Below are 12,937 nucleotides of genomic sequence, written 5' to 3' on the forward strand. Positions count from 1 at the left end.
CTGAGACACTGGCCAGCAGAAGGCCACCATCAGGACCCAGAGAATAGACACACATACTTACTTCTATTTGAAGACAAGTTGAGAGTCACTTAAAAATGGAAAAAAGCATCATTCTGAGGGAGAAAATTTGCAGTAGGCACAGGAGAGAGGCCCTGAAAGCCCCTTTTATGGGGTGTGCTGCCCAGGTGCCTGCAGGGAGGGACACTGGAAGGAGAATGCCACTGTTATCTGGGGCCTCCCAAGGCCTTGTGTGTGTTCAAGGAGGGAGAAATTCAGTTTAGGGAAAGAAGGTGGCTTGCCTGCAGGCTTCTGAGTGTGACATTTTTCTGGGAAACAAAAGGAAAAAGGATATATATTTTTTTAAATCAGGAATTCAGCTGGGCATGGTGGTGCACGCCTGTGATCCCAGCACTTAGGAGGTTGAGGCAGGAGGATCTCTGAATTCAAGGCCAGCCTAGACTACCTAGTGTGTTCAGGGCCACCTGAACTGTATAACAAGACCTTGTCTCAAAACACGGAAAAAAACAAAAACCCTCAGGAAGTTAGGAGTGAGCAGCCTAGAAGGAAAACAGGCCTAGGGCTGAAAAAGGCACTATGTAATCTTGGATAACTTTGTATCTTGAAGGTGCAGTTTTCTTGAAAGTACAATGTTAAAATTACAATTTCCTTCTCTCCTTGCCACCTGTCTTTATCTCCCCTGTCCTATCTCAGGACCTTAGCTCTGAGTTAACACTATGTAGCTATGGCTGGAAACACCATAAGTGAAGACCTCCTCACAGAGAGCTGAGCCGCTCCTTTCTCATTCTTAAAAAATCGGAGCCTAAGTGGGTTTAGGCGTCAGGGCAGGTGTGTGCCCAGGGATGAGCCTGAGCCAATCCTGGATCCTAACAAGTTTCAGCAGTGCTCAAGCCAGAAGTCATCCGGACCCTGAGCTCGCCCTACCTTCCCTCATCTCTGCCCACCTGTGCTTAGAGGCTTCACAGAGGCCTTGAGAACCGGAGAGGAGAGCTTCTTTTTAACAAACGCTTGGTCCATGACTTTGCTGCCTCCTTTCCCACAGAGCGGCAGTGCTCTGTCTGGGGGCCCTAGGGCTCTGCCCCTGTCTGGCTTCTGCACCATTCTGGGGAAATGGAGCCTGCAGTGTGGAGCTGAGCTTCACTTCACTCTCAGGGAACTTTACCTTAGCTTTTGAAATTACTTTATATTTTTAAGTGACTCAAGAGGTTAAGGCAGGAGGATCATCACGAATTTGAGGCCAGCCTGAGCTATGTAGTGTTAAGTCAAGACCAGTCTGAACTGAACTGCATAGCGAGGCTCTGTCTCAAAAAACAAAACCAAGCAAAAAATTAAGTGATAGAATTGGCTGATTAATCTTTTACATGTTTTTCAGTGTTTGTATTTTAATTTATTTACTTATTTATTTATTTGTGGTTCTGTTGAGACCAGGTCTTGCTATGTTACAGAAAATGCCCCCCGACCAGTATATGTCAGCTTTTTAGTTACTCAGGTAACAGTTCCTGTTCCAATTCTGGTTGCTTCTGGTCTCTTAGAAATGGCTGGTCACCATGATGCACATTGTGTAAACCAATCCCAAACTGACAAGCCATTCTACCTCTGTACTTCCTGCTTATCGCATATAAGCCCTAGACCACCGAGATCAGGGCCTGATATTTTGGGAATGATCCCAATCAGTGCCCATCGATGTAAATAAACCTGCCTCCAAATCCTGGTCATCAGTGTTTCTGCTTGTCTTTGCAGCTATACAGAGCAGGCTGGCCTTGACTCATTATGTAGCCCAGGTGGAACTCGGTGACCCTCATGCCTCAGCCTCCCAAGTACTGGGATTACAGGTGTATGCCACCACATCTGGCTTTTATTTTTCAGTGCTTTTAAAAATAGTATTTTAGCCAGGTGTGGTGGTGCAGGCCTATAATCCCAGCATTTTTGAGGCTGAGGCAGGAGGATCATTGTAAGTTTGAGGCCATATAGTGAGTTCAAAGCCAGACTGAACTGCATAGTGAGGCCCTGACTCAAAAGAAAAACAAAAACAGAACAAAAAATAAAAACAAAAACAAAGAATAGTATTTTATGCCCCTGAATTGGGTACTCTTTGAAGTGTTTGCTATTGAGGTTCCAGACATGATTCTGAGAGCACAAGGCAAGTTTTTTTTTGTATCTTTTGAGACAGGGTCTCTGTAAGCAGTTCAGACTGGCCTTGAACTCACTTTGTAGCCCAGGCTGGCCTCAGACTCACAGCAATCCTCCTGCCTCAGCTTCATGAGGGCTGGGATTACAGATATGTGCCACTACACCTGGCTAAGAAGATGTATTACAGGGGCTGAGCGTGGTGGCGCATGCCTGTAACCCCAGCCTTCGAGAGGCTGAGGCAGGAGGATTGTTGCAAGTTCGAGACCAGCCTCAGCTACAAAGTGAGCTTAAGGCCAGCCTGAACTGCATTGTGAGACCCTGTCTCAAAAAGCCAAAAAAAAAAGAAGATGTATTATAGGAAGACTTATTACATTATGTAGAATGCTGTTTATCATGTACCAGTGAGACAGATGTAGAAAAACCTCAAATTAACTTATGTATGAAAATATAGAAACACTCCTTTTCATCATAGTCATTTGCCCTGGCTCCACAGCTCTCACCTGGGATTAGAGAAACTAAGTACTGTTGTGTAGGAGGGCGATGGCTGTAAGGAAGCAGACATATCCATAAGTGAAGTCAGCGGCATGGTAATGAACAGAGTACACAGCTGCATACCAGGAATAGGATACCAGATTTTGGAAATGCAATCTTAACCCTGGCTTTAGCATTGTTTTTCTGGCTCTCTCAAGCTACAGGCTTGTAACAACTCACAGCACATTCTGCTTCAGAAATTTATGTGATTGGATTTGGTTCTAATGAAGACGTCATGGTTCTCTATGGTTATAATGTTTTATGGTTCATGTGTCTCTTGTAAAGATTGTCTTTTTCTTTTGCTCTGGATAGTGGAAAGAACCTACAAACAGCAATTCCTTTTTGAAAAACTCATTGGACATCTAACTGCAAGGAGGGCTTGAAAATCTGTTGGTCTTTATTTCTGGTTGAAGGAAGTAGAAAATATAAAAATGTGGCTATCCTTCAGGTCCTATTTAACTGCTGAGGTCCTCAGGGGCCAGTGGATGTAATAATCTTACTTGCTTTCTTATTTAGTATCTCAGTTCTAGTTGTCTGTTTTGCTCACCTGCTTTACATCCATGAGATCTTCCTTGATTGTCACTACAATTGGGAACTGGTAATCTGGTGCATCTCCTCAATACTTTTTCTCTTAAGATTTGTTACCATGGGGGTCAGTATCAAGTTAAAAAAAAAAAAAAGCAATGCCACAATATTATTTACTGAACAAATAACCTCTCCTTGAAAATGGAGAAGAAATCTAACAAAAAGGCGTGACTGACACCAGTGAATAATGTTTTTAAAGTGACTAATATACTACTAAAGGAATTGGACAGCCCCTTTAGATTATATGGTTCATAATGAATCGACTACTTTATAACATCACCCAGATTGTCATCCTGTCAGCTGTTTCTGGTGTTATCAGTAACTTGCTTGGGTTCAATTTAAAACTGTGGGAAACTAAATCCTAATGCTTCAGGTGGTGCATACCTATAATCCCAGCACTAGGGATGCTGAGGCAGGAGGATCGCTGTGATTTTTAGGCTAGCCTGGGCTACATAGACCCTGTCCCCACCAAAAAAAATCCTAAAGAACAAAAAACCCAGAAAAAAAAAAAAACAGAGAAGGGAAGATATAATCTTTTTTTCAGAATCTAAGTAGTGACTAAGCTGGGGGAAAGCAGTCACTGACTCTGAGCTCTGGGACTCTCCACTGGGAAATTGAAGTGTTTACATCAGACTGTCTTGTGCAATTCTCACATTTATTTTACTTGTTCATTGTTTTTTAATATTTATGTTACTCTTTATATTTTAATTTTAAGTATTGACGTCCCTAGTCGATGAAAGGGTGATAAAGCTGATATACTGATTTTTAAAAAGTAGTTATTTTATGCATCTATTTATTTATATTTTTGGAGACAAGGTCTCACTATGTAGTTCAGGCTGGCCTCGAACTTGTGGAGATCCTCCTGCCTTAGCCTCCCTAGTCTCAGGGTACAGGTATGTACCACCACGCCTGGTCAAAAGTAGTTATTTTAAATTTTAAAAAACTGCCAAGATTGGTAGTCATGATTCATTTAAATAATCCTAAGAAAATAAAGTTAGAAAAAAAAAGAAAGTACATTAAAAAAATCTTGAAAACCCCTAATCTCAGAGAACATCCCCAGAGAATGTGGGTCAGGGGAGGACAGGGCCAATCTAGCAGGCATGTGGCACCGTATCTGGAAGAGCTGCTGGGGGAAGTGGCCCTGTGACACTGGAAGGCCAGTCCTCCACACCAGGCTCCTTTCCAAGGTGTCCTGGGCAAAGGGACAGGAGTGTATTCCAGGAGTTCAGATTCCAGGTTTTCTCTGGGGCCCAGGTACTGAGACAGCTGCTTACACAAGTACTCTGCTGGCCTGGTCCTGGCCATTTGGCTGTGTCCAGGGAGCTAGGAGGACACATGGAGCCTGGACACTAGAAGGTTCCTCAGAGACCCTGCTGCAACCAATGGGAAGGGCCGAGGCCTCCAGGTGGAGAAGTAATGTTAGAAATCCTCACAGGTAGCCTCACCCCTAAGTGCTGTTCTTCCTGCCAGGGTCTAGTGTCCCTCAGATGGGTAACTGGATGCTCCTCCTCCCCTGTGATTCATCACACCTCCCTAGCACCCACCCTCATATCTACTTACCACCTACTTACTCAGTATGTCCGCTCCAGGGGACATGGTGTGGCTCTACTCACCATTATTCCAGGAGTCTGCTAGCAGACACCTCAGGCAGCTGCAGAGGAGGGCTGTTTCCACCAGGGACCTGCAGCCACCTGGGAGAAGGCACACAGCCAGGTGTGCGTGCCACTGCTTGTCAGAGTGGAAGGAGAAGAGGCTGCACCAAGGCCCAGCTCTGGAAGGCCCTATTAAGAAGTTTGGATGCTATCCTGAAGGTTTGGGAAATGGTTTTAAGTATTTCAGAACTTGCCAGCCAGACATGGCTGTGCACGCCTGTAATCCCAGTACTTAGGAGACTGAGGCAGGAGGATTATGAGTTCAAGGCCAGCCTGGGCTACACAACACTACTTTGTCTCAAACAAGCAAACAAAACAAAGCAAAATACAAGAAAATCAAAACTGAAGAAGTATTTTAAGAGTTTACATTTTAGAAATACATCCCACTCTATTTTAACACACACTAAAATGTTCACAGTAGTTGTTTCTGGGGGTAGAACTGTCTACATCCATTTTTCCCCCTCTTTTGCCTTCTGTGTGTTTTCATGTTTCCTGTAGTGAACATGGTTTGCTGTGTGTAGCACTTTCTTGGTCTTGTCCTAATATCATAACACAAAGTTGGTGTTTTGTTTGTTTGTTTGTTGGATTTTGGTGTTTTCTTTGTTTTGTTTTGTTTTGTTTTGTTTTGTTTTTTTGTCTTTTTTGAGACAGGGTCTCCCTATGCAGTTCAAGCTGGACTTGAGCTCACTTTGTAGCCCAGGCTAGTCTCTAACTCATGGCGATCCTCCTGCCTCAGCCTCCCAGGTGCTGGGATTACAGGCGTGCACCATCATGCCCAGCTAAAACCTGGTGGTATAAAGCAACAAAAATGGATTCTTTCACAGTTGTGGTGGCCAGAAGTCTGAGATGGAAGTGTAGGCAGGGCCACATTCCCACTGGCTCTAGGGGAGAGTCCTTCTTCCAGTTTCTGGTGGCTCTGTATCACTCCAGTCTCTACTTCCATGTTGCCATGGTCTTCTGTGCCTGTGTGTCTCTGTCTCCTCCTTTTTTTCTTAAAATGATACCCATCAGTGGATTTAGGGCCCACCCTAAATTCATGATGATGTTATCTTGAGATCCTTAATTCAATTACATCTGTACATCCCTTTATTTTAATCTTCATGCCTGGGTGGACATGAAATTTTGGGCACCATCATTCAACCCACTATATTGTATGATACTGTCAGATTTTGGCACTGCAACCAAATATTTGAGGAAAACACTTCAAGGAGGAAAGATTTATTTTGGTTCATGGTTTTAAAGGTCTCAGTCCCTGGCCAGCTAGGTCTTTTGCTTTTAGTCCTGGGGTGACGGCAGGAACATCATGGTGGAAGGGCATGGCACAGCAAAGCTGCTCACCTCGTGGCAGCCAGGAAGAAGGGAGAGGGAGGAAGAGCCGAGGAAGAAGGGTGTGGGGACCAGAAACAGTCCCCAAGGTCAACCCCTGGACTACTCACTTCAGCTAGGCCCCACCTCCTGTTTCCTTTACCTCTCGTAATGCCATCAAATTATAAGCTCATCAAAGGATTAATCCACTTAATGAAACTGAGCCCTGATTCAAAACTCCCCCAAAACATCAGCTGTTGGCCAAGCCTCAGCACATAAAATTTGGGAGGTATTTAAAATCTGAACCACAATAGACACCACATTTCAGAGGAAAATTAAAAAATCATCTTGGAGGCTACCTGAAGGCTGGAGGGGAACCCCAGAAGACAAGGAGCTAGAAATGAAGCCACTGTCACCCAGGTCCAGGGGTCGGGGTGGGTGGCAGCTGAGAGGGACAGAGGCACCCTGAGGGAAAGGCTGCGGAGCAGCTGTCCAGCCTCCTGGCCTTGGTGATGGTCTAACCTATCCAGATGGGGATGACAGGATCATGTCAGAGGGAAGGTGATGCCTTGTTTTGAATGTTTCTATCAACAAGACCCCTGAGTGACAGAGCTCCAGCCTTACATTTCTATTTCCTCCTTACTGTGTACTTGCAGAATCAAAAGTGAAAGTAGAAAGGGGCACAGTAGGCTTCCAGAAGGCTTTTCCCCTACGCTCTGGGGCTACAGTGCCCAGCGACAGAGGAGTCACACATGTCTATGATCAGGTGGGAGTTCTGTCCTGGGGATCCAGGGTCCTGGCACCTGCCTTGGGATGTCAGGAGAGGAGGAAAAAGCTGGAAAGATTAGCTGTGCTGGGGACCTTGGCTCACTGCCTATGGAGCAGAGACTAAGGGCTTGCTTCTGCAGCATGTTATACACAGTAGTGCACTCTTGGGTCTCCCTAGGAGCAGGGAGACTTTATTCTTTGCCATCTGCTATAGGGACATGAGTCTGGCGAGGACAAACAAACGTAAAACCTTTTCCTTAGGCCAGACTTTTGCTAAGTGCCCGGGTCCTCACCAAGACAAACATGCAGCTCTGCCTTGTGTGCTCACGGATGAGCAGACAGTGGGTAGGTGGACAAAGACACATTAGGTGCAGTGAGACCAATCATGTTACCTCTCTGCAACTGGCCAGACATCCTCCCCACCACAACAAATCCATGGATCCTGGGGATACAGCTCTGCTGCCAGGGTGTGGGTCATGCTAAGTAGGCTGTGAGCCACCTCAGGATGCAGGTGTTAGGAGGCAAAGATGCTGGAAGGATAACGGCTGGCTGTGCTTGACACTGCAGAGGTTGCAGTGACACGGACAGGAAAGCAGTCAAGCACCCACAGGATACCCTGGTATTTGCGGAAGGTCGTGGCCTCTGAGAGGGGCTCTGATAAGCTTTTATCTGTGAGGGGTGTTGGACTCAGTCACCTGCTTGTCCTTTGCTTCTCCATGTTGGCCCTAGTGCCTGAACTTCACCAAGTTCCTCCACAAGGCTTCATCTGCTTCCCATCCACCATGACCCCTTCGGACCATGTCCCTCTCCGTCTGTAAGTGTGCAGTTCCTCTGATCACAACCACAAGTCCATAGGCTGCCAGCAGATGGCCCTGCCACTTAGGGGATTTCTGATTCAGGCCTGGCTCACACAGATCCGGCCTTCTCCTCAGAGATTTCTTCCAGCTCCTCATCAGCAAACAACCTTTCTGATTCTCAGAGATGTGGAAACTTTAGGTCAAAGATCAGCAACCTGTCTGGGATCTCAGAAAGCACACTCAATCTGTTCCATTTTGCAGATGGGGAAACTGAAACAATATACCATTCACAATGTATGTAGGGGCTGGGGATTTAGCTCAGCGGCACAGCGCCTGCCTGGCAAGCACAAGCTCGTGAGTTCAATTCCCGGTACCAGAAAAAAAAAAACCACAATGTATGTAGTTTACATTTTTTGTTTTATTTTTCTGAAACAGGATCTTATAATGTAGTTCAGGCTGGCCTCAACTTGTGGTGATCCTCCTGCCTCAGCCTCCTGAGGGCTGGGATTATAGAAATGTACCACCATCAAGCCTTTATATGCTGTTTAATTTAACCAAACTATAAGCTTCTGCTAGGAAAAAATATATTTTATGTCTTACTTCACTCATGGTAAGAGAAATGCAAATTAAAACTCCACTGAGATAGGGGGTTAGATTTCATTAAAATTAAAAGCTTTAAATAAACAACAAAAAATATAAGAATAAAATAAAACTTTTGTGCATTGTGTGTGGTGACACGCACTTGTAATACCAGGATTCTGGGAGGCTGAAGCAGGAAGACTGCAAATTTGAGCTCAGCCCGAGCAACTTAGTGACTTTGGGAGACCCTTTCTCAAAATAAAAAATAAGGAAAAGGGCTGAGATGTAGCTCAATAAGAAGGGTCTGGGTTCAATCAAGAAAAAAAACGTAAACTGTAAACAACCCAAGTATCCATTAATGAATAGATGCACAAATGAAACGTGGCCTATCCACACGATAAAGTGTTATTCAGTCATAGTAATAAAACCTTAAAACATGGTACAACATGTATGAGCCTTGAAAACTCATGTTTTCAAACTGGCAAAACAAGCCAGACAAATATGTACAATTCTACTTACATGAGGTTCCCAGAGCCGGCAAATTCATTTCAACAGACTGTACATTAGGAGTTAGGAGGGGTTGGGGAGAGGGATGTGGAGTTACTGTTTAAAGAGTAAAAAAAAAAAAGTACAGATTTCTTTTCTTTCTTCCTTTTTTTTTTTTTTTTTTTTTGTCTTTTTGAGACAGGGTCTCACTGTGCAGTTCAGGCTGACCTTGAGTTTACTTTGTAGCCCAGGCTGGTCTCGAACTTGCAACAATCCTCCTGCCTCAGTCTCCTGAGGGATGAGATTACAGGCGTGTGCTCCAGCTTTAGATTTCTTGTTGGCATACTGAAAAAGTACTGGAACTGGACAGTGGTTTCACAACATCATAAATGTGCTTAATGCCACTGAATTGTATAATTAAAATGGTTAAAATGATAAATTTTGTGTTACATACATTTCACCACCAAAAAAACTATACTGAAACACTATTTCTTGCCTAGCAGAACAATAAAACTTCAGAAGTATAGCACTCCCTCTACTGGTGAGGCTGTGTGCAAGCAGGCACTCTCATGGAGCTGGGAATGCAAGTGAAGGTAACCCTCACTGAGAGAACTCTAGTATTATCAATAAAGCTCCGCACATCAGTTTTCTTTGTTTCAGCATTCCCACTTCTAGGAAATTATTCTGAAGATATACCTCCAACAATATGAAAATACATATATGTTTGGTTATTCAATGTAGGCTTGTTGGTAAGTACAAAATGTTGGAATTAGCGAGATGTGGTGGTACATGCCTATAATCCTGGCACTCAGGAGGCTGAGGCAGGAGGATTGAGTTCAAGGCCAGGCTGGGCTACATAGTGAGTTCAAGTCCAGCCTAAACTACATAGCACGACCCTGTCTCAAAAAAACCAAAGCCAAAAAAAAAAAAAAAAAAAAAAAAACCAAAGCCAAAACCAAACCCCCAGCAAAACTCCAAAATATTGGAATTAGTTTACATACTGATACATAGAAAAGTGATGAAGCTGCGTGTGGTGGCGCACAACTGTAATCTCAGCACTGAGGGCTGAGACAGGAAGATTGCTTCGAGTTTGAGGCCAGCCTGGGCTACAAAGCGAGTTCAAGGCCACCCTGAACTATAATAGTGAAGCTGTCTCAAAAAGACGAAAAAGAAAAGTGATAGATATATCTAAACATCTCTATGAACCAATATGGAATGATGTCCAGGGTATGTTGCTATGTAAAAGAGGTAACGTGTAAAAGAGTATTGATGTTACCTCTGTATAAGAGCAGGAATTAAGAAAATATACATTTACTTCCTCGTTTAAGCAAAAAGAAACCTAGGAAGGAAAGACCAGAGATGACCAAGATTGGTTACTAAAAAGGAGTGGGAAGGAATGTAGAGATAGGGGTGGGAAAGAAAATCCTTCTTTGGATGTATCTTTTTGCATAGAGCTGGCTTCTGGGACCATGTTATTGTTTCATATACTTGAAAAACTAAAGTAAGTAAAATCTGTAAGGGTGGGAAGAAATCCTAAAATTTAATACGGCTAGAGGTGGTGGTACATCCTTGTAAGCCCAGCACTTGGGAGGCTGAGGCAGGAGGATTGCTGGGAGTCTGAAGCCAGCCTGGGCTACACAGTGGGTTCAAGGCTAGCCCTTAGAGAGATTCTGTCTCAAAAAAAAGAATATAAATAGGAACGAATGAACCAAACTATATTTAAAATGAATAACATAAATCACTTAAAGGATGAAAAAAATAAAATCAGCTAACTGGAGTAACTTTTCATTATAGTTATTTAGATCATATGCCCTTACACTAAAGACAGAAAGAACTGAAAAAAAAAAAAAAAAAGAGCTCCAATTGGTAGTTCTCTTCCACTGTCCCCCATAAGAAACAAGGAAGAACAAATTTTTTTTGTTATCTTTTTGAGACAGGGTCTCACTATGCAGTTCAGGCTGACCTTGAGCTCACTTTGTAGCCCAGGCTGGTCTTGAACTCCTAATGATCCTCTTGCCTCAGCCTCTGGAGTACTGAATTACAGGCGTGTACCACCACACCCTGCTGGAAGAACAATTCTAAGGCTGATGAAGCAAATCAACAAATACATTTGGGAAATGGAGGCCACATTTCTCAGCATAGGAGAAGGGAGCTGATAAATAGGGTAAAGGACAGCCAATGGCCTCTACTCTTCAAAATGTCAAAGTCCAGAAAATATTTCATATTAAAGTAGCCTATATAGACATGACACAACTGAATGCAATGTACTCATGCTTTAAAATTTTTCTTTTTATATAAAGGATGTTATTGGAACAAATGACACTTCAAAAGGGCCGGGAGATTATAGCATCGCTTCAATTATTGATTTTGAACACTGTACTGTGATTATGTAAGGGAATTCACTATTTCTTCATGGGAAAAGAATGTTTTTCCATTGGGTTGCCATGAGCTTTTAATGTAATGATTCAAATACAAAACTTAGCATAAGTATTCCATAAATATAGGAGAGAGTATCGTTTAAAATTTGGTTATAGGAAAGATCTCATTAGAAGGGGTTGAGACCATCACCTTCAACCCAACCTCAGAAAGACCAGTTCAGGCCCAGAAAGGCAAAGGCTTTGCCATTTTACCATGTTAATCCCAGAGGTGTGCCCAGCTCATGGAAATCCAGAGGTGCAGGAGATCAAGGGTTAGCACAACTCTCTGGTGGCCAGAACCTGAAGCTAGAGTTTACACAAGGTGGTAGCTCTTCCACTCCTGGGTCCCAGTTCTAACACCTAAATATATCCGTTGTGAGCAAGTTAAAAAGAAACTTAATAGTATTATTATAGACAGCTAAGTTATGTAAAAATAAATAGGCAGTCAGATTGGGATGGGCCCTTCAGAGAGTCAGTGCAGAAGATGAGAACACTTAATACTGTGGCTTGCCGGTGTAGTGACACACACCTGCAATCTCACCACTTGGGAAGCTGAGGCTAGAGGATCATCACGAGTTTGAGGCCAACCTGGGCTACATAGTGAATTCAAGGCTAGCCTGAACTGCATAGGGGACCCTGTCTCAGAAAAAAAAATTTTGCCAGGCGTGGTGGTGCACATCTGCAATCCTAGCACTTGTGAGATTGAGGCAGAGGATCCCTGTGAGTTCGTAGGCCAGCTTGGGCTACAAAATGAGTAGCCAACCTGAGCTACATAGTGAAACCCTGACTCAAAAAGACAAAAAACAAAGCAAAAACAAAGCTGTCTGGAAGTGCATCTGAAGAAGGCAGGACCTCAAGATAAGGTCACAATGGTCAGACCTGTATACGTCCCTAAGGGATGAAGAGAAATTTGGGGCTATACTGTAATTAATACCACCCAGTCCATTAAATCCAGATATGCATCAGATTGAACTCACCCCTTGTGAAAAATGTTCCAGTTTCAGAAGTCACAGATAAGCGAAGGTTAGTGATGTTAACCCTAAAACCTTGGCCCTGCTTCCCTATTTGATCAATACTAGCTAAATTTGTAATCTTATTGATTGGTTATAGTTTGACCCACATAGTATTCACATTGTGACTCTGCTATACAAATCACCCCTGACAAAGGGCCTCAGTGGCAACCCACCCTGGACCCCTCCTGTCTCAGGAGCCACCTCTCAGTAAACCTTTCCTACTCCTAACCTCCTTTGTCCTTTGGAATTCAATCTTTGATCTGAGGGACAGGAACTCCATACATCTGATATTTAACAGGTCGAGAGTTACATTTCTCCTATATCAGTATCAAAGCTAATTCCTTACACTCAAACAATGCAGAACTTTTAACTGTTACCTTGTCCTGTTAAGGATGTAAGGCCCCTTGTGATAACCCGGATGCCAAGAGGCAAGTCTAAGGTCATTAGCCAGTGGTGGCAATGCCAATTTAGATTCTAGTTGAAATGGAGGTTCCTACAAGTCTGCTTCGCTGGTAATGGTTAACTCTCAACATCCCCCTCCCCCAAGGACTTTGAAGCTGGGCATATATGTCTCTGAAGGCAGAGGCAGGAAGATCCCCACAAGCTGGAGGCTGGCCTGGACTACATAGTTAGCTCAAGGGCAGCCTGAACTTTCT

At 43.7% G+C, this 12,937-nt stretch overlaps 1 pseudogene; it reads left to right on the plus strand.

Annotated features, from left to right (window-relative positions):
• Positions 1–1,128: 1,128 nt before the first annotated feature.
• Positions 1,129–3,629, plus strand: LOC102010100 (annotated as a pseudogene).
• The last annotated feature ends 9,308 nt before the right edge of the window (positions 3,630–12,937 follow it).

The sequence above is a fragment of the Chinchilla lanigera genome, unplaced genomic scaffold, assembly GCF_000276665.1.
Source record: "Chinchilla lanigera isolate Chin_1 unplaced genomic scaffold, ChiLan1.0 scaffold00041, whole genome shotgun sequence".
Classification (NCBI taxonomy): Eukaryota; Metazoa; Chordata; class Mammalia; order Rodentia; family Chinchillidae; genus Chinchilla; species Chinchilla lanigera.